This window comes from Nycticebus coucang, chromosome 8 (assembly GCF_027406575.1).
Source record: "Nycticebus coucang isolate mNycCou1 chromosome 8, mNycCou1.pri, whole genome shotgun sequence".
In the NCBI taxonomy this organism is placed as follows: domain Eukaryota; kingdom Metazoa; phylum Chordata; class Mammalia; order Primates; family Lorisidae; genus Nycticebus; species Nycticebus coucang.
This window is the reverse complement of record NC_069787.1, coordinates 101,119,536-101,141,496: the sequence shown is the minus strand read 5'-3', so window position 1 is coordinate 101,141,496 and position 21,961 is coordinate 101,119,536. Positions and strand designations below refer to the sequence as shown.

Sequence of the window (21,961 nt, the reverse complement as noted above, 5' to 3'; positions counted from 1 at the left end):
TGCCCCTGCAGTCCCAGCTACTCAGGAGGCTGAGGCAGGACAATTGCTTGAGCCCACTAGTCGAGGCTACAGTGCTCTGTGAATAGCTGCTGTACTCTAGCCAGGACAACATAGTGAGACCCTATATCTAATTTTTTTTTAAATAAATGTAATAAATTTATTTACATTAATTTTATGTAAACAAATACATATACAATTCTGAAGTTAGGTATATTCATTTGAATAACTAACCTTCATTAAATAAATTAAATCTCTGATCACATTTTTCACATAAGTATTTCTTTGAAGATATCATTGCTAAAACAACCCAAATGTCCTAGAGAAATAAGTACATCACACAAAGGAATATCATGTATCTATAAAAAGTAATCGGAAATATCCTTATAGTACACTGTGATGCCATCTCTGGGATACACGGTTGAGTGAAAAAAGCAAAATGTAGAACAGTATGTTTAACTGTTATCTTTAAGAAAGAGGCAGGAGAAATACAACCATGTGTATATGTGTATACACATATTTGCTTACAAATTTTTTATTTTTATTTTTATTTTTTAGAGACAGAGTCTCACTTTGTCACCCTCAGTAGAGTGCTGTGGTGTCATGGCTCACAGCAACATCCAGCTCTTGGTCTTAAGTCAGCGGTTCTCAACTTGTGGGTCAAGACCCATTTTTTCCATTTATAACAATGCGTCCATCAGGAAGGTTGAGAACCATTGGTTTAGGTGATTCTCTTGCCTCAGCCTCCCGAGTAGCTGGGACTACAGGCGCCTGCCACAATGGTCGGCTATTTTTTTGTTGCAGTTTGGCTGGGGCCAGTTTCCAACCCACCACCAGTGGTATATGGGGCTGGCGCCCTACCCCTGAGCCATAGGCACTGCCCTTTACATAATTTTTTAAAAGGAATAAAATTGGAAGGATAAACAAAAACTAAAAGGAACCAGAACTCTTTGGAGAAATGGCTGGAACAAAAAAAGAAAAAAAAATGTACAAGATGAACCTGGAAAATCCTGTCACATGAGAAAACAAGGAAGCCATCATAGACAACTGGGATTGTGCCAAAAAGACACAGCAGCTGACAGGAAGAACTTCCCCTGAATCAAAGATGGAACAATTTGAATAACAAAAATAAACAAACAAAAGCAAAACCAAAAGTTACCTGAGAAAATAATTATTTTGCCTCTGTTATACAAACTATGTTTCAGGGTAACAGTGTAGTTGATTAAGGCAAGTTTTTCATCATTGATTTCTAACTAATACATACAAAAGACTGATGGCCCTCAGCCCACTTCCTGGTATTCACACCCTGCCCTGTCCCACGTTACATCAGGGTTAGATGGTGTGACCAATAGCACATAGCAGAAGTGATGGTGTGTCACTTGAGCTTAGGTTATAATTGGCTTCCATCTTGTTCTCTATTCCCACCCCATAGCTCACTCAGAGGCAGCCCCATATTATAAGATACTCAGGTAGTATATGGAGAAGCTCATTAGATGAGGAAGAGATTAGATGAGGAACTAAGAGTCAGGCAGTGGAGAACTGAAGCCTGACAAGCTTGAGGCCGGATGCCTGCAGCCCCAGTCAGCAGATTGATTGCAATGTCATGAGAGACTGAACCAAAACTCCTTGGCTAAGCCACTCACAGATTCCTGAATGTGAGATAATAAATGCTTTGTTGTTTTAAACTACTAAATTTTGTTGTGCAGCAATAGATACTAATGCAAGGAATGACAAAGTTAGAATGTGGTAAGTTTGCACTAATGAAATAATGGATATGATGAGCACTGATCATCAATGACTGTTAAAACCATTTAGTGAAAGACTAATGGGGAACTTTATAATAGATAGGTTTGTAGGCTGACAATATCTGAACTTAGGAATTAATTTTTTTCTGAACAACTTTATTTTTATTAATTTTCCCTTTAAAAAACTTTTTTATTATGTACAACTGGTTATACAGACTGAACTCTACATAACCATCACTCAGCATTGATAATTATCAACTCATGGCCAATCCTGTTTCATCCAAATTTGCACTCAATTCTCTTTATTCCATCTCTATTCTAGATATTTTTTGTTGTTGTTTTTAGACAGTCTCACTTGGTTGCCCTTGATAGAGGGCCCTGTTGTCATAGCTCACAGCAACCTCAAACTCTTGGGCTCAAGCAATTCTCTTGCCTCATCCTTCCTAGTAGCTGGGACTACCACGTGCCCCCCACAATGCCCAGATATTTTTTAGAGATGGGGTATTGGGAGGTGGGCCTGATGCCCCAGACCTGGAAGTGACCATGTCACTTCCTTCACATATTTTTGTCAAGAACTTGGAAACCCCAGGTAAACTGGGTAAATATAGTCCAGCAAGGCCATCAGTTAAAACAGTAACTCCATTACTGGGGAAGAAAGGGATTTGGACTGCAGTGACAGTTGTGCCACAAGTTCTCATCTTTTTCTCAGTCTGGGAGCTCCTCGAAGGCAGACCACATTTTCTTCATCTCTGGCCACCAGCACAAGCCTGCTTCATGACCTGGAGTAGGACTCAGTCCAAACTGCTGAATGGATGAGGCTGTTGCAGGGGTCTACGCTGTGATAAAGGTGAAAGCCAGTGTGGGCACCTGAGAAAGAAGAGAGAAAAGACAAATGTGGAAGAATGTTAAATGCACAGGGCTTGCCAGAGCAGAGAGCTTTTAATGTTATGATCCTCCGTGATCTAAGTTGACAGCTCATTGGCATAAGTTCAAAGAACTTGAGCAGACTATCTAACTTAATAGACATTTATTGAACACATTCCAAAGTTAAGAAATTCCTCAACTGTTTCAAAATCACTCAGGAAAAGGCATGCGTCAAGCTTGAAGGCTTTCAGGGTTCTGGTTCAATACTTGCCTCTGCTGTGTCAACAGGTTGGAGCACGCACCTGCACGTCAAAGCTTTCGCCCGGCTGCCATTCCACACCACCAGCCATACCTTCCTGGCTCCAGCAGCATCTTTCTGGAGTGCTAATAGACCCTCCAGAAAGTACATGTGTGCACACACTGATTGATGTCTAGACATTTGCTGCTTTCTAGAAAACTATGTTCTGTGGCTAAGCATGGTCTGGATACAACATTCTTCAAAGTGAGCACGGGTTTCGGAATCAACACAGGCTGCATCAGCTTTATACTACTGACTTGGTCAAGTGACTTCACCTGTTAAACTCCTGTTTTACCTGTTAACTTACCTGTTTAAACTTTGGCTCCCTTACCTGTAAAGTGGGGCTGGTACTGGGGCCATCTCACTGGGTGTACAAAAAGTAAATGAAGTTCTGGGTATAAAGGACTTTGTCCTTAAAAAATTACAATTAACAACAAACAATAGTTCTTATGGGCGGCGCCTGTGGCCCAATCGGTAAGGCGCCGGCCCCATATACCGAGGGTGGCAGGTTCAAACCCGGCCCCGGCTGAACTGCAACCAAAAAATAGCCGGGCGTTGTGGCGGGCGCCTGTGGTCCCAGCTACTCAGGAGGCTGAGGCAAGAGAATTGCTTAAGCCCAGGAGTTGGAGGTTGCTGTGAGCCATGTGACGCCACGGCACTCTACCAAGGGCCATATAGTGAGACTCTGTCTCTACAAAAAAAAAAAAAAAAACCCAAAAAAAAACAATAGTTCTTACACTATTTTGACAACTAGGCTTGCAGGCCTCTGTGGCCTCTCAAATCAAAGGATATTAATAAGTATAACAAAAATAATAGCCAGTTATGGCCATTTACAAAACTCAAATGTGCAAAAATGAGCCTTCATAATTCTTTAACTGACCTTAATTTCTTTTCTTTCTTTTTTTTTTCCTTTGAGACATAGTCTCACTTTGTTGCCCTTGGTAGAGTGCTGTGCCATCACAGCTCACAGCAATCTTGCCTCTTATGGCCTTAATTTCTAATTCTGTGGTGCTTGCCTAACTCCTGTAAGATTACCTGACTCAGCTGCATGCAGTGCCACCCCTTGACTTCTCAGCCAAACCTGAGGTGACTACCAAGCTGGAACTATATCTGCACTTCCTCTACACCCCTTGAGCTGGTGTAATATGCGAGCTCTTTTGTTAGCACAGTCACCTTGAGGAGGGAGAAGTGGGTCCCTTCTCAGGTCTCCCATGTTTCAGGGACCCAGGCTGTAGTCCGCTACTGATGTCCTGTGGTCTATGATACTCTCTCAGAGACGACAGCTGCAGCATATTGGTCAGTGGCATGTTCTCTTCCATCTTCCAGTCTTGTCCTTCTCTCCTATCTAGGGGTCAGGCTTGTCCCTCCCTCACTTTCAGGAACAGGCCTAACTCATTCCTGCAGTGCGCAGAAGTCTTTCCCCTGACCTTGGCTCTCACTACCAGCTAACTTGCGGCTCATCATGAGTTCACACAGGGGATCTGCTCATGTATCAACACACCATGCCACCATTCCTCTTGCTTTACTTATCAGAAGGTGCAGGACACACATGAGCAACTGCAGCTGGGAAACTGAGCCCACAAGTCTTCCTTTCTCTTAGATACTCCTTCTCTCCCCTGGGGAAATGTTCCTTTTTTCCCCTTTCTCCTCATATCAGAATTCCTGGAGATGGGGAGAGCTGTTCCACCATTTAATCACTTTATTCTTCTACAACTCTGTCTCCTCTGCCCTCTCCTCCCCAGCACAAAGCTCTTTTGATGTATGTAGGTAGAAAAGATGTGTGTGCGCTTAGCGTGCATGCACATGCACACACACGTGCGCGCGCGCGCACACACACACACACGCTCTTGGAAACCTGTTCTCCAAGTTTGCACATACTTCCCAGACTGTTTTGTCTCCCATCCTGACTTCGCTGAACGTGCTCCTTGATGTCTCAGCTTTTATGCCACAAATTAATATTTCATGTCAAGTCTGTCTTATAAATCATACAGTGTTTACTAAGCTAAACCAGTTGAAAAGGGGTTTCCTGGCTGCTCAGTGCATGGGGCCCTTCTTTGGGCCTCCCTATATCCCATTCCAATCTTTTCATTTAATTTTTATCTTACCAAAGATATCCATGCACGTAGTTCAAGGGGTCAAATTAATTCTCTAACATGTTAGGAAAGCAGCAGTCTTCTGGTCTCCTGTCCTCTGCTCCCATTCTCACTTTACTCCTTTAGCTGGTTCTCTGGATCCTTTCTTGAAGAATGGAATTATATTGCTACTTGATTTTTCAGTTTTAAGCATTATCTGATGATTTTCCAATATGAACATTCCATTCCACATCTTTTAGATTCTTTTGGTAAATACCCATGGTCTGTGGCTCTAAGTATCTCTTCCCACAACTTTGCTTCCTGGCAATAAACATGATTAGATAAAATTCTTCTGAAAGTTCAAATATTTATTAGCCAACAGGCACAAAAAGAGTCCTAGAGACTATTTTCTCTGGCAGTCTAGAAAACGTCCTTGTTTTCTGTCTGTGGGAATGTCCTGCAGCCCAAAGACCTCTATTTCATCCTTTCCGGATCATAAACTTCTTGCTTTGTGCTGGGGTTAGGGAGAGGACCTGGGATCTATACGCTTCCCAAAGAGACAATCAGTTCTATTCCTGGCCCTTCCTGCATTGCCCCTTTCAGAGATACCTGGTTCTTCTAATTTCAGACTTGGAATTTAGCCAAGCCAGTTGCCACTGTTTACTTGCTTTCAGCCGCCAAAATGTAATTACTTTTGTCTCTACTGCCATATCCCTTTTTCATTTGGTCTTATGCCCTCTTAAAAATTCCTTTCCTGCCATTTAAGTAGGGTTTCCAGAAATAAAAGCTGTGTTTAATCTGTCACCTTTAAGCAAAAGTGTCCCATTCAATTTTAGCCCCTTCTGGTTTCACTTGGGAATTATCCAGGCAAGATGGCATGATGTGTCACTTTAAATATCCTCTACAATCTTGTTTCTTTCTACTGCCACTGCTCGGAATCTGCCTGAAAATATCTTCTTTCCCTTTGCAAACAGTCTGCTCAGATTCAGAGTCGCTGTCAGTTTGAGATTCACTCTCAACAATGCCCAGAACTTAAAGACCTCTGGTCAATAGGATCTTCCATCCACCTCACCAGTTCAGGGCTACACGTGAACTATGATGATACCCCTGCAATCCAGCCTGAGTAGTAATAGAATGAGGACCTGTCTCAAAAAAACAAACAGAAAATAATTATCCAGTCTGTGTATTCTCTTAGAGCAGCACAAAACAGACTAAGATGCATGCCAAGCACTCATCAGAGTGTCTGACATACTGTCCACATTCAGTAAATGGCCCCAATCATTAGTAGTAGCAGCAACAGGAGGAGGAAGGGAAGGAAGGTTAGCATTAATATTGCTATTATTCACTATCCATCAGAAAGGCACCACCAAACACCTGTTACCCTTGGCCCCTGCCTTTCACTGCCTGCCTTCCCCTGAAACTTTTTTCAATCTATCACCAAGCCTATTGATCCTAATCCACATTAAAAAAAAAATAAAAGAAAGAAAGAGAGAAAAGAAAGAAAGAAAAGAATAGGCAGGTAGTCCCAGCTACTCAGGAGGCTAAGGCAGGAGGATCTTGTGACCTCAGGAGGTCAAGGTAGCAGTGAGCTATGTTCACACCAGAACACTCCAGATTGGGTGACAGAGTGAGACCCTGTCTCAAAAAAAGAAAAGGAAAAGAAACCAAAAAGAAAAGAGAAGAGAAGAGCAGAAGAGAGGAGAGGAGAGGAGAGAGAAGGGAAGAAAAAGAATCCTTACTCTTACACCAGGCTTCTTGAAAATATCTTCCATTCTCATTATTGCCACTTCCTTGCCTACCCTCTCTGCTACGACCTTTGCAGTCAGCGTTCTGCTTCCCACAGAGTCCTTCTGGCTGGCAGGTGCACGAGCATGCCTTGGTTCTTGGCACCTCCTTGCTGCATCTCATCAGTCCCCCATTTCTATCCTCAGTGCCCTGCCCCGTCTAGTCTCAATCCTCTCTCACGCAGTCTATTGGGAAAGTCAGACTGCCTGGTTTCCCAGCCTCTGATGTTACCGTTTCCCCTCCAGTCCATCCTCTGAATCGCCACCAAAATGATCCCTCTGACATGCTTGTCTGACTGTGTCACATCTGTCCTAATTGTAGCAGGGGGGAAGCTAATATTTAAAATAATAACAGACTGCAGCTGCATCTTCCCCTAAGGCGTGCATTCCTCCTGAGCACAAGGCTCTTCGTTTGGCAGAACACCTGGGTGAACAGAAGGTGAACAGTTGGGAATTTAAAACAAAGAGATAGCTAAACTTCACTGCAGAGGAAATAAGCCAGGATTTGAGGGATGGAAGGCATCTGGAGTGGGAAAAGAACTGAGGAAAGCCTCAGGAGGGATGCCACCTCACCATCTCAGCGGGAGGCTGGAGGGAGGAATTAGGCCATGGGGGAAGGGAAGCACACGTAAAAATCAGGTGTTTCTAATATGTCCTCTCAATATTTGAACCATTCTCTGTGGCTTTATAACCAATCTCATTCTGCACTCAACCCCACTGCCCTTTAATCTACATCCTTAATAATGCCTATTACATAAAGGATCCTGCGTGGTCCTGTAAGAGGGGGAAAGGGGTTGTGTTCTGTCGGGTCTGCTAGGAACACAGATCAGAGGCAGAGAAGGGAGGCCACCCCAGGTAGGATGAAATTGGAGTCTGCAGGCCTTCACTAACTATATGAGGGCTGGGGCATGGTGGTGAACCTGATGTAAACAAAAGTGAGAGAGCAAATCGATTATATTTAAGTTGTGAAAAACGTTGTGGGCCTCTTCTGTGTGGTGTCATCATGGTGGCAAAATCACAGCTAATGCTGGGCCAGGAGTTGGATCACCTATGGAAGTACTGAGCAAATAAGCAGATTCATCAAGGGTAACGGGAGCCAGGTTTCTTACTGTTACACACAGGGAGTGAGGAAGGAATGGTGAGGGACTGGGAATCAGAAGTACGAATGTGAACTCTTGGGTTTTACAGCTTTAGGTTCGTGTATGTGTTTATACATATGCAGACAAATACATGCATATGATGCATTTGTTTGTTTGGTCTGTCTCCTGAAAGTGTCTGTAAACAATTATAACCCAGTAGCAATAAGCATGTCTAGCTCCCAAATCTTGGTTTCCAACTACCATTCTCTATGAAACAGAACTGGGGCTCCTGAGAAAAAATGATTCCAGGACTGAGGCAAAAAAGCACAAGAGGAGACAAGAATATTTTGTTATTCCAAAAAGTAAGAAAATGCTCAACAAGTGCTAGAGGCATATGAAAAGGACACAGGAACCAGCTGGAGGGGCTCCCACAGGCCAAATCTGGCACAATTTGAGCATGAAAATATATAAGGATAGTAATGGGTCATAATCCATCAAATAAAATAAGATCTGTGAAGCCAGAATGAAATAAATAAATAAAGACAAAGGTCTCCCCTATGGTTAAATGCCGAGCAAATAGGGAAAAAACAATAAAGTTAGAAAACTATCAATGTGTGATCAAGCTAGTTTATGAAAGTTTTCATGAGGAACAGGAGATTTATGTGATCTCAAAGTATTTCCCTCCAAATTTATTATTGATTATGACGGAAAAATATAACTTTACAGAGGGGAAATATATTAAAGACCTTAAGTAAGTGATTAAAAGTAATATTACAGTAATGGGCCAAACTAATACCACATCGCTTCTGATATGCACTGAGAAGAATATATCATTTCTGTAACATTTCTGGCAAAAAAAATGCATAACCTAAATCTAATCATGAGGAAATGTCAGGCAACACCAACTGAGCAATACTGCACAAAATAACTGCTCAAGGTCAAGAACTTCAAGCAAAAGAAAGCCTGGGCTGGGCACAGTGGCTCATGCCTCTGGGAGGCTGAGGCTGGCAGATTGATTAATAAGCTCATGACTTCGAGACCAGCCTGAGCAAGAGTGAGACCCCCGTCTCTAAAAATAGCTGCCGTTGTGGCAGGTGCACGTGGTCCCAGCTACTTGGGAGGCTGAGGCAGGAGGGTCACTTGAGCCCAAGAGTTTGAGGTTGCTGTGAGTCATGATGCCACGGCACTCTAATAAGGGCCTCAAAGTGAGACTCTGTCTCAAAAAAAAAAAAGAAAACCTAAGAAAAATTTGCAGATTAAAGACTGAAGTATTATGACAAATAAATACAGTGTATGATCCTGCATTGAGCCCTACATCAGGAAGAAAAAAGCTATAAAATCTTTATTAGGTCAATCAATGAAATTTGAATACAAACTGCAAAGTAGAAAACAGTATTATATCAGTTTTAAATGTCCTGATTTTGATATTATGTTTATGACAGAGAATGTTTCAGGAAATGAACAATGGAGTGTTTAGGTATGATGTCTCCAACCTAGTCTCAAACAGTTCACACAAAGTGCCTATCTATCTATTCATCTCTCTGTCTATCCATGATAAAGAAAATGGAACTCAGAATTTTCTGGAATTTATGAAAAAAATCAGATCCAAAATCTCAATAAGTTTCAAGCAAAGTAACTGAAAAGATATCCACACTTCCCTACATCCCAGAGAAACTGCAGGCGTGTTAAAAAAATTTTTTTAAAGTCCTGGAGAAGAGACAGATAATATGTGGGTGTGGCTTTTAGAGTTAACAACTAACCTTTCCAAAGCAATAATGAAAACCAGAAGACAGTGAAAGATCACCAACGTTCTGGCAACTCAGAATTCTATAACAAGCAAAAGTATTTTTTAAGAATAAGGTAATTAAGACCTTTTTTCTTGAATAAATAAAAAAAAGACTCTCCACAAAGGAAAATGTAAAAGATGAACTTCAGGCAAAAGGCAAATAATTCCAGATGGAAGGTCCAAAATGCAGAAAGGAATAGTAGTCAGTATAACGAAGCAAGCATTGACAAAACCAAGTAACAATATTAATGTTTAATTTGGGTGTGTGGGAATAGGCAAGAACCAAAATGTGGACAATAAAAGCAAATAAGTAAGCACGGTGGGGATCATAAATAAGTTACTTAAAAGTCTTTGTACTGTTTAGGAGGAAGGTAAATGCACTAATTAAATTTAAGCCCTATTAAGTATGTCAATCATTAAAAGAATAGACATTAAGCATATAACGTCTAAAACATAGAAAAGGGAAAAAAAGTGAACTGAGAAGGAAATAATCCAAGAAAAGGCAAAAGTGGGAGAGGGGGTTAACGAGGAGAACAGAAGAAGAAAGAAAAGAAAGTACAGAATAAAATGATGTCAGTAAATCCAAGTATACCTATACTTGGATTCCAATAATGTAGTAAACTAAATTCTCAAGTTAAAGGCAAATATTGCATATCAGAACAAAACAAAATCTACTCTTAAAGCACTGAACAGAAATGTTGAAGGTGACACAATGTAAAATGATATATAAATGTAGCTGGCAGATTAGCATGGTTTTATTAACATTAGACAAAATAGACTCTTAGACAAGAAGTATCAATGGAGATAAAACAGGTCATATGTAAGGATTAAAAAGTTTAAATTGTCTGGAAGACATATATATAATTTAAAATTTCCATGTCAGTAATTACATTAGCCTCAAAGTATATAAATATTAAACCTCAAATTGGCAGAACTACAGAGAGAAACAGATAAATTCATTATGGTAGGGAAAGAATAGAACATAGTTCTCATAGTAATAGATTAAACACCACCACAACAGTTAAGAGAAATAACATATTAACAGAGCAATAAAAACATCAGTGGGTCCAGGCACAGTGACGCACACCTATAATCCTAGCACCTTGGGAGGCTGAGACAGAAGGATTGCTTGAAGCCAGGAGTTTGAGGCCAGCCTGGACAACATAGTGAGACCCTACCTCTGCAAAAAAATTTAAAAAATCAGCCAAACAAAGCAGTATGCACCTGTAGTTCGAGCTATTTGCGAGGCTAAAGGAGGAGGCTTGTAAGCCCAGGTGTTGGAGCTTACAGTGAGTTTACTTCAGTCTGAGTGAGCAAGACCTTATCTCAAAAAACCCAAACAACAAAATGTTGATGAGTCAAATGAAATATATATTATACAGTACTTTGCTTTCCACTTTTGTACAAGTATTCTTTTCACATGAAATATTTATAAAAATTGAATCATGTGCTTGAATTAGCTTAAACAGATTTCTAGAGATTGATATCTACCCAGAGCTAATATCTATAAAGCCTTAGAATTTGACCTAGAAATAAAAACAGAAGACCTGGCATGTCTCAAAGCTTTGATAAGTTCAATAGTTTCAGCTAAACAATTATTAAGAAAAGTACTTACCAGCTCTAAAATTGATTGTGGTATTGGTTATGAAACTCTACAAATATACTAAAAGTCCTTAAATTCTTTTAGTGGGTGAATTGTATAACATATGAATTATATTTTAATAACATTGATATTTATATATCAACTTGAGAAGCCAGAAATGTATGGAAATATCTCTGTTTCTATGATGAATGTGTAAAACTTTCAGAAGAAAAAGATGATTTAATGAAACTAAACTATGGGAGGAAAAGAAATAGAAGTCTGACCTCCAGGATCATGAAGAGAACAATAAACTTAAGAGCATGCAACAATTAAACTATTACTATAGAAAACAGACATGTCTGAGTGACATAATGAACTTAGTGAATTAATCATGTAATAGATGAAATCCTAAAGATACAGAAAAAGAGAATGAAATCAAACTATGGATTAATTGTATTCTGCAACTGAAAGAACTGGAAGGCTCTCCAGGTATCTCAGAAACAAGTAAACAAACAAACGCCTCCCACCCACCCCACCCTCCCAAAATGGAAGAGACACTCGGTATTTCTCTTTCTCTCTGGGCACACAGAGCATAAGCCATGTGAGGACATAGTAAGAAATGGCTATCTATGTGCCAGGAAGAGAGGCCGCACCAGAAAGCCCCCCTGCAGCATCTTGAGCTTGGACTTCTAGCCTTCAGAACCGTGAGAAAAAAGGTTTCTGTTATTTAAACCACCCAGTCTGTGGCATTCTGTTGTTTCAGCCAGGGCTGAGTAACACAGAAGCAAATACAGAGGTTTCTCATTAAGAATAGTCAGGTAAAGAACATGCATTGACTTTCAGTCTCTTTTAGAACACCATTAAAACCACTATTAGTGGGGTTTTAAAAAGGCATAAACAAACAAAGACAAAAAAAAAAATGACAGAAGAGACAATAGCAGGAAGATGTTCAAAGCTGGAAAGCAGAAGGACATGTAGTGACTAACTTTGCTGAGCTGACATAGAGGAATCCTAAGGCCGAAATAGGGAAAGCAGAGAATGAAACTAACAGACGCAGGAATTGGTGGTACCAAATTAGCTCTGCAAGTGAAGTGAAGATGGTATTGAAAATGGGAGCGAGGTGCGGTGGCCCACACCTGTAATTCTGGCATTTTGGGGAAGCTGAGGTGGGTGGATTGCTTGAGCTCAGGAGTCTGAGCCAGAGTGAGACTCTTGCTCTCTGCTCTAAATAGTTGTCTCTACTAAAAATAGAAAAACTAGCCAGGCATTGTTGGTGGGTGTCTGTAGCCCCAGCCACTCGGGAGGCTGATGCAAGAGAATCTCTTGAGCCCAAGAGTTTGAAGTTGCCATGAGCTATAATGCTGTGGCACTCTACCCATTGTGACAAAGTTAACACTCTGCCCTCGCCCCCCCCCCCCCCAAAAAAAGATTGAAAATGGGATAATCATTTAAACAGCTTAAAAGTTAGTAAGTTGTTAAATCTCCAGATACTCTCTAGATATGATTTGGAATGTTTGCCCCTGCCTGCCTCATGAAATTTGATACCTAGTGTGGCAATGTTGGGAAGGAGGCTATTACAAGGTTGCTGTTTATCACTTTGTTCAAAACTAATAGGGTTTGCTTTATAAATCTGGGAGCACCTGTATTTAGAATTATGTGTACTTCTTGAATTGTTCCTTTCACCATTATATAATGACTATCCCTATCATTCTTTATTTTTGTTATTTTGAAGTCTGTTATCTGATGAAAATGGCTACACCAGCTTTCCTTTGGTTTGTATTTGCATTGTTCTCTATTCCTTTACCTTGGTCTGAATGAGTCCTTATGTGTTTCCTGGAGACAGCAGATACTTGGCTTGTATTTTTTTAATCCATTCAAACAGCTTATGTCTCTTGAGAGTTGAGTTCAATCCATTCACATTTGTTGAAAGAATTGGTAAGTGGGGTAGATTTCTGTACATTCTGAGTAGAACTTTACTGCTTTGCTTTACCTCTTGAGCCATTGTGAATTTGAATTTTAGCATTTGGATGATTTTACACCCATGTGTATCATCCATACTGATCAGTATATAATGCAGCTCTGAGTACTTCCTGCAGGGCAAGCCTGGTCTTACAAACTCCCTCAGCATCTGCTTGTCTGAGGAAGTCTTTATTTCTCCCTCATATAAGACACTTAGTTTTGCAGGATACAAAATTCTAGGGTGGCCATTATCCTTTTTGAGAAGACTGAGAATGGAGCCCCAGTCCCTTCTGGCTTGGAAGGTCTCAGGTGATCAGTTTGCAGTTAGTCTCATGGGTTTTTCTTTGCAAGTTACCTAATGCTTTCACCTTCCAGTTCATAGGAGTTCCTCTTTCATATTAACTTTGGCCAGTCCGATGACTATATGTTATGGTGATTGCCTCTTGACAATGACTCTCCCTTCATTGCCAAGGAGTCCATTGAGTTTCTAATACTTGGATGTCCAGACTTCTAGCAAGACATGGGAAATTTTTCTCAAGTATTCTCTCAAATAGGTTTCCTAGCTCTTGTGTATTTTCTTCTTAACCTTCAGGGATGCCTAAGATTCTTATGTTAGGCATAGGAATTTCTTGTAGGCTTTGTTTATGCCTCTTATTTCTCTGTTCTCTTCTTTGAGAGATTTGTTTAGTTCAAAGGTATTGTCTTCTAGTTCTGACATTCTTGCTTCTGCCTGATCTAGCCTATTATTAAGGCATTCCACTGTGTTTTGTATTTCCTTCAATGAATTTTTCATTTCCAGAAGCTGTGCTTGATTTTTAAAAAAATAATTCAATTGCTTTAGTGAATATTTTATTCATTTCCTGCATTGTTTTTGTAGTTTCTTTGTATTAGGTTTCTTGTATTTTGAGCTTTCCTTACAAACCATATTTGAAATTCTTCATCAGTCATTTCATTATTATCATTTTGGATGGTTTCCATTGTTTTCTTTTGGGGGTGTCCTTTCACTCTGTTTTTTCATGTTTCTCGAGTTTTTTTGCTGTTCCTTCTTATCTGGAGCAACTGTAGCTTCTTATTTTGGGATTTTCTTTTGTCTCAGTCAGTGTTAGGAATAAAGTGTTCATAAAGATGTTTTGAATAAATACTTTCAGACATGCAACTCTCAAAATATCTGGGAGGCTGTGGTGGGTGGATTGCCTGAGTTCAGGAGTTGGAGACCAGCCTGAGCAATAGTGAGACTTCATCTCTAAAAACAGCCAGGTATTGTGGCAGGTGCCTGTAGTCCTAGCTACTCTGGAGGCTGAGGTAAGAGAATCACTTGAGCCCAAGAGTTTGAGGTTGCTGTGAGCTATCATGCCACGGCACTCTACCAAGGGCATCAAAGTGAGTTTCTGTGTCGACGACAAAAAAATTTACTTCCCATGTACACTTTCTTCTTTTTTTTTCTTTCTTTTTTTAGAGGCAAAGTCTCACTTTGTTGCCCTCAGTAGAGTGCTGTGGTGTCATAGCTCACAGCAACCTCCAGCTCTTGGGCTTAGGCGATTCTCTTGCCTCAGCCTCCCAAGTAGCTGGGACTACAGGCGCCCTCCACAAGGCTTGGCTATTTTTTTGTTGCAGTTTGGCTGGGGCTGGGTTCGAACCTGCCACCCTCAGTATATGGGGCCGGTGGCCCCCATGTACACTTTTTAAGGGAAATTCTGGAAGAAGTGCCTACCATACAAAGAAGGCAAATCAAGACAGAGGATAGTATCCAGAAAATAGGGGAACCAAGCCCAGAAGGGTTGCACAGGAAGTCCACTGCATGATGGGCCATGGCAGGATGATCACTTAGAAGCACCTACAGAGTAATGAATCCAGATGTACAAGGACAATAAATCGATAAATCAGTCTGTGAGAAAGGATTTAAACAACTAAGGGATGAATTTGGCAGGGGTTATTGATAAATACATGGAAACAAAGCAAGTGAAGTAAATGTTAATTCCAGTGAGGTAGTGGTGGTAGGGGGAGATGTACAAGAAAGGAAAAGCTATTCTTACACAGCTCAGCTGTGAATGGTAATCACATAGTCATAATTACATAAACACTGTCTATGATATGGCAATGAGGAAAACAGGTAGTATACATGTGTGGTATTTTGGAAGGTCTGAGCAACTCAACTTAGGTTTGTGGTTAAAAAAAAATGTTTGCAACAGATGAAGGTCACCTATGATACTGTGGCTTCTAATATGATCACTTACTGATTTTACTTTCACTTATTGTAGCTCAAGCAATTTGTTAATTATCTAAAGTGATATGAAAAATGTAATTTTTTTTTTTTTTTTGAGATGGAGTCTCTTTGTGTTGCCCAGCCTGGATTGCACTGGTTGTGGTTACTGCTTACTACAACTTCAACGTCCTGTGCTTAAGCAATCCTGCCTCTGCCAACACAGGTGTACACCACTATGCCTGGCTAATTTTTTTATATGTATTTTTTTTTTGTAGAAGTGGGATCTTGCTATGTTGTCTAGACTAGTGTCAAACTCCTATCCTTGAGCAATTCTCCCACCTTGGCCTCCCAAAGTTTTAGAATTACAGGCATGAACTACCACATCCAGCTGAAAAAAGTAATTTTTAAAATAAAATACTGAACAATCTGGAACTAATATCTAGATTAGCACTGCCCAACAGAAATATAATGTAAGCCATATATGTAATTTTCTACTAGCTAAGTCAAAAAAAGATCAAAAGAAATGGGTGAAATAAATGTTAATAATATACTTTAGCACAGTATATCTAAAATATTATTACTTTAACATTCGACTATATAAATTATTAATGAGATATTTTGCATTTTTTCATACCAAATCTTCAAAATCCAGTGAATATTTTAATTTCTACTAGCTATAATTTGAGTATTCAATAGCTACACATGGCTAGTGTCTGCTGTACTAGCTAGCATAATAGGTGATCTGAATGTGGACACTGTGTGGGGGAGGAAGGATGTGAAAGCGGGTTGAGATACTTGTTTAAAGTTAGATGTAGCTACTTGGCAAAATATTCAATAAACACAATAAACAGTGTTTAAGACAAATGATTTACCATATGGAAATAATAAAATAGCATCATATGCTATACATAAACATAAATTCCAGATGGATTAAGGAGCTAATTTTTATTTTTATTTATTTATTTTTATTTTTTTGCAGTTTTTGGCCAGGGCTGGGTTTGAACCTGCCACCTACAACATATGGGGCTGGCGTCCTACTCCTTTGAGCCACAGGTGCCGCCCAGGAGGTAATTTCTTTTAAAAGAGAAAAATACGGGTGGCGCCTGTGGCTAAAGGAGTAGGGTGCCAGTCCCATATGCCGGAGGTGGCGGGTTCAAACCCAGCCCCGGCCAAAAAAAACAAAACCACAAAACAAAACAAAACAAAAAAAAAAAAGAGAGAAAAATACAAAATTCAAAAATTATTAATTGTATAATCTTTCTTAACTTAGACATAAAATGCAGAAGCCATAATGGAAAAGATTGTCAGATTTATCTAAAATAGAAATCCACAATGTAAATTAAGCAAAGAACATCATACACAGAGCTAAATGGCAAGGGATACAGTAAAAGAAAATACCTACAAATCAATAGGAAGAGAATCCAACTAAAAAACAGGCAGAACATTTGGACAGATATTTCAAAAAGGAAATTGAGTCTGGGTGCAGTGGGTCATGCCTGTAGTCCTAGCACTTTGGCAGAAGCAGGAGGATAACTTGAGGCCAAAAGTTTGAGGCTAGCCTGGACAACATGTTGAGACCCTGTCTCAAGAAGAAAGAAAGAAAAAGAAGAGAGAGAGAAAGAGTGAGAAAGAAAGAGAGAGAGAGAGAGAGAGAGAAAGAAAAATTAGCCAGGCCGGGTGGTGTGGCTGAGGCAAGAGGATTGCTTGAGCCTAGGAGTTCGAGGCTGCAATGAGCTATGGTCATGCCACTGCACTCTAGCCTGGGCAACACAGCCATATTCTGTCTCTTAAAAAAACAAATCCAAAAGGCCAGGCGCAGCAGCTCATACCTGTAATCTTAGCACTCTGGGAGGCCAAGGCAGGTGGATTGCTTGAGCTCAGGAGTTAGGACTAGCCTGAGGAAGGGTGAGACTGCATCTCTATTAAAAATAGAAAAACTAGCCAGGATGGTGGTGCTAGCCTGTAGTCCCAGCTACTCAGAGGCTGAGGCAAGAGGATCACTGGAAGTAGGCGTTTGAGGTTGCCATGAACTAGGATGATGCCCCAGACTCTGTCTCAAACAAACAAACAAACAAACAAATCCCCCAAAGCTAAACAAAAAATCTCCCATTAAATTCTAAAGGCAAAAATATATGAGGGCAATGTAGATTAAACATTAATGAGTAACTTTTCTTTCCCTTGACTGCCAGAAGCAAAATGAAAAACACCAATATATTACCTTGTCTCTCTTGTTGCAGGAAGACGAGGCCCAACGGAGAAAAAGAGAACCCAAACACCACCTTTATAGGAGGAAGGGCTTTATTCACCAACCGGGAGCTTACAGCATAGAAGAATTCCAAATGGCTGTGCTCTCTGACTGGCTTGGTCTTTCCCTTCTTATCGACAGTCAGAAAGTTCCACCCCACAGCTACCCTTCTCATTGGCCAGTTTGAATCAAGCAGGAGATGCTATTCCAGCCCCTATAGAACTACAAGATTTCACAGAACTTGGAAATTTCCACGTTCCAGGAAGTTAAGTTTACTAATTCCCAAGAGCTGAGTCACCATGGAGAGGACCCTGCAGGTGTATCCTTGTGGTCTCCTTGAGAAGACCTGTTCTTCTAGACCTCACCCTTCTCGGGTATCCTCTCTCATTCTCATGTCTGTCATGGGTGGAAATGTACATTGGTAAAGTCTTTTGGAAGATTATTCAATAGAATCTATCAAGATAGAGACATGACTCCCTTTGACTCAGAGATTCCATGTCAGAAAATCTACCCTTCTAAATATCTACACATGGGCACAAAGATGTATTTAGAAGATGTGAGGTCTACTACCAGAACTGGTGAAATCCTTTCAGTCCAACCCAACCAAAAGAACCCCATGGAGGTGCCTCTGTATGTGAGCACCCTCCAAGAGTTCAATCTACTTTGATCAGTCAAATATATTATAAATTGTGTAGACCATTACTTTTTGCATGCTTTCATTTCTGTAAGACTGGGAAGAAAACACACACAAATAGTTGCGCATCTAAATACATATACAAGTAAATGCCTAGAGAAAGGGCCACAGGAACGTACACTAAACTGGATGGCAGGGAAAGAGATGAGGGTGTGTGGAGGGGATTATTTATATTTTACTTCATATACTTTCATGCCACTTGTTTCTTTTACAATGCAAATGAGTTAATCTGTTAATATTACTCGTGAAAGGAGGAGGTTTACAGACAGCAGCATTTCCAACCACTCCTTGCAGAGGAAGGGCCCATTTCACAACTTAGAGCCTCCACTTCCCAAAGACTTCCCCCAGCTAAGTGGGCACAGTCAGGTCCAGGTTGGGGAGTTGTCCCCTAGCACTTATCTTTGTGGGCACCAGCCAGTAGTTACTTTTAACAGGCACCAGAGTCCATGCACAAAGCACCTGTTATCTTATACTGGCCTCATCCCCATGCCACCCCTGATGCCAGCCACCAGCACTCCCACTCACTCATCTACTCCATGGCATCTTAAGCCCAAGGCTGGCTTTGTTTTTTTTAGGAATAGTGAAGCAACAAGTCCTGCTGATGATATTTTCCTGGCCCTCTGAAATATGTTTTTTGAATGAGAATAAGGTTAACCATCATGAGAAGCAAAACCAAGAGCGGGGTCAGGGTGTGGAGTATAGTAATAACTGTGGCTTTTACTTCCCCCAGGCAAAGAAACCTCAGGAGGCTGAGGGCAGGGTGTCCCAAAATTTTTCAGCTGAGGCTTCTTGGGAAATTTTAAAAGTTGCCATCCACACCTTGGCAGGAGAAGGAGAAGAAACTTCCTCTTCAGGGATGGGTTGGGGACTGAGGAAAGACCTTGGTGTGAGGCCAAGTGTCCTGCAGAGGCAGGAGAGACTGGGAATCTCTTCTTTCTCTGAGGCCTTAATGAGTAAAGTGTTGGGAAGTTTGCAATTTTAACCTTATTCAGAAGTTAACATTGGAGGATAGATCTGAAGGAGGTAAGAGATGAAGCCATATGGATGTCGGAGGGAAGAATATTCCAGGCCCAGGGAACAGCAGTGCAAAGGTCTTGAGATAGGATTGTGTCTGGTATGTTGGAGGAACAGCAAAGGCGCCATGCACTTGGGGAGAGTGGAAGAAGATAAGGTCAGAGGCAAGGGAGGAAGGTGAAGAGTTAGAACTGCCTTGACACCTCTTTGCCTCTTATTTTAGATGGATCGGGGAATCACTGGTGGTCTAAAAGTCGGAGAGTGACTCAGGCTGATGTTTACCAGGATTGTTTTGTTTATTGTGTTGGGAAGACTGAAGAAGTAAAGGAGAAAACAGGCAGACCAATGAGGAGGAGAGACTACTAGTAGAGCTGAGATTTTCTTAAAGGAGTGGCCAGAACTGGAATCACCTAGAGGGCTTGGGAAAGCACAGATTGCCAGTTCTGTTAGCCTGGGGTGGAGTCCGGGAATATGCATTTCTACTAGTTCCCAAGTGATGATACTGCTGTCTGGAAACCACACTTTGAGAACCATTAACTTTTTCTTCACAGCACTGAAGAAAACATGAACGATCATTTGTTTATCCAAGTCCTCAAGGGGGTACTGCTCACCCCTGCGTTCCCAGTGCCCAGCATGACGACTGGCACAAATGTTAAGTGAGCTCAGGCTCTGGGCCAGGCACGGTGCTACTGAATGAAGTTCTTGAGGATTCCTGCTTTGAACTGTTTGGAGGTAATGGGTGATGAAACTTCTACAGGAAGTGGTCATTAAAAGGGAAGGATTCCTGATAATAACAGGTGTGATACACACCAGTGTCTACCTAGGATGGTGTTTTAAATATCTTCTCCAATTAAATCCTACAAAATCCTTGAGAGTTAGGCATTATCACACCAATTTTATGAATAAGGAAACCAAGACTTGGAGAATTTCAGTTTTCCAAGACCACAGGATTAATAAGTACCAGACAGACCCCAGCCATGCCTGACTCACAAGCCCTGTGATGTTTACATCAGTCTGCCTCAAGAAATCACTGACAAGAGAACAACTAGAAGTACTTCTAGTACAGAAGACAGCAGCCTCCTTACTTGAGGGCTAGTGAGCCACTTAAACAAAAATGCAGGGAATATGCCACCTTTAAGAAAAATGTCTCCTGTCTGAATTGAGATCCCTGTTCATGCAGCATGTTTCCAGCCCCAAGCTCTTGTTGGCAGAGTGCTGGCCCCCCACCAGGTAGCAGTGGCTCCCCAAAAGGTATTTTTTACTGACTTTTGTAGTTTTTAATCTTCTTTGACGGCATACTTTTCCTTAGCTCTTACTCTCTTCCCAGCCTCCTCCTGTAAGATGATGGATGTAATATTCTGTGCTGGCTGAAGGTTGACAAATCCAGGGCAGCTTATCTCTAAACCAAATCCATCTCTCTTGCTAGAAAAGGAGAAAATCAAGTTCAAAGACTTCTCTCCTCTTCACTCCCCTTTCCCCTTCCCCTCTCAGAGGATAAAAATAGCCACCTTCTGGGACCTCACTGTAGCTGAAGCAACTGGGACCTAACCCAGAGCAGCTGCTTCCCAAGGCGCACAGCCTGGGGGAAGCTTGGGTAAAAACCGGGACCTGTCTGCTGGGACAAGGTGACCAAGGTTGAGGAGGGACACCTGGGAACCTCACTGAGAGAGGGGGCAGCCCCCTGGGGTAAGTCTGATCATGATGGTGGGTGGCTTATAAAAAACACACATCATGGGCTCAGAGATCCACACACCACCTTGCTCTGCTATCCGTAACATAGAGGTGTATGTGGGACACCTTAGGGCAGGACAGAGACTTATTAGAAGAAATGATAAAATGTAACCTACGTTATCACTTCTTATACACACATGCATACAGTGATGTATACAGATGCAAAGACACACTGAAGAGACACACACTTTTGCACAATTTCGTATCATCGAGGGACTGTAGCGGCCTGGCATGGATTGCAGGTTAACAATCCCAGATGCAGGTTGATAATAGTGGTGTGGAACAATTTAAAAAAATAAAAATTTGTGGGCGGCGCCTGTGGCTCAGTGAGTAGGGCGCCGGACCCATATGCCGAGGGTGGCGGGTTCAAACCCAGCCCCGGCCAAACTGCAACAAAAAAATAGCCGGGCGTTGTGGCGGGCGCCTGTAGTCCCAGCTACTAGGGAGGCTGAGGCAAGAGAATCGTCTAAGCCCAAAAGCTGGAGGTTGCTGTGAGCTGTGACGCCACAGCACTCTACCGAGGTGACATAGTAAGACTCTGTCTCTAAAATAACTAACTAAATAAAAATAAAAATCTGTAACGTGTAAAAATAAGGTTGCTAAAGTCTGCTAACCTCTTTCTGAAAAACAAACGTATAAAAGAGAAATTCATGAGAATAGATACGGAAATGTTGACCTCCTATGGAGGGATAAAGTAATTTCTACTTACCTGTATTTTCTTACTAAACAAAAAAAATCATGTTTCTCTTTTGCAAGCAGAGCGCGGCATCCAGGCATTTCCGCGGACCCGGGCACTGTTTAGGCTGCAGGCGCGGCCAGGGCCTGCCTGCTAGGAAGCTTGGCCCGGGAGGAGGCGTACAGACAATAGACAATCAAAGCTAAGAGGCGGTGACAATGTGGGGCGGGGA

The 21,961-nt window shown here is 41.3% G+C and overlaps 1 long non-coding RNA gene across 1 annotated transcript; it reads right to left on the bottom strand.

Annotated features, from left to right (window-relative positions):
* Positions 1 to 507: 507 nt before the first annotated feature.
* LOC128592650 (uncharacterized) lies at positions 508 to 21,920 on the bottom strand. The gene is made up of 3 exons (XR_008381959.1): positions 21,763 to 21,920; positions 20,589 to 20,744; positions 508 to 2,609 (listed from the first exon to the last, which is right to left on the bottom strand). It is a non-coding gene; the product is annotated as an uncharacterized LOC128592650 (long non-coding RNA).
* Positions 21,921 to 21,961: the final 41 nt, after the last annotated feature.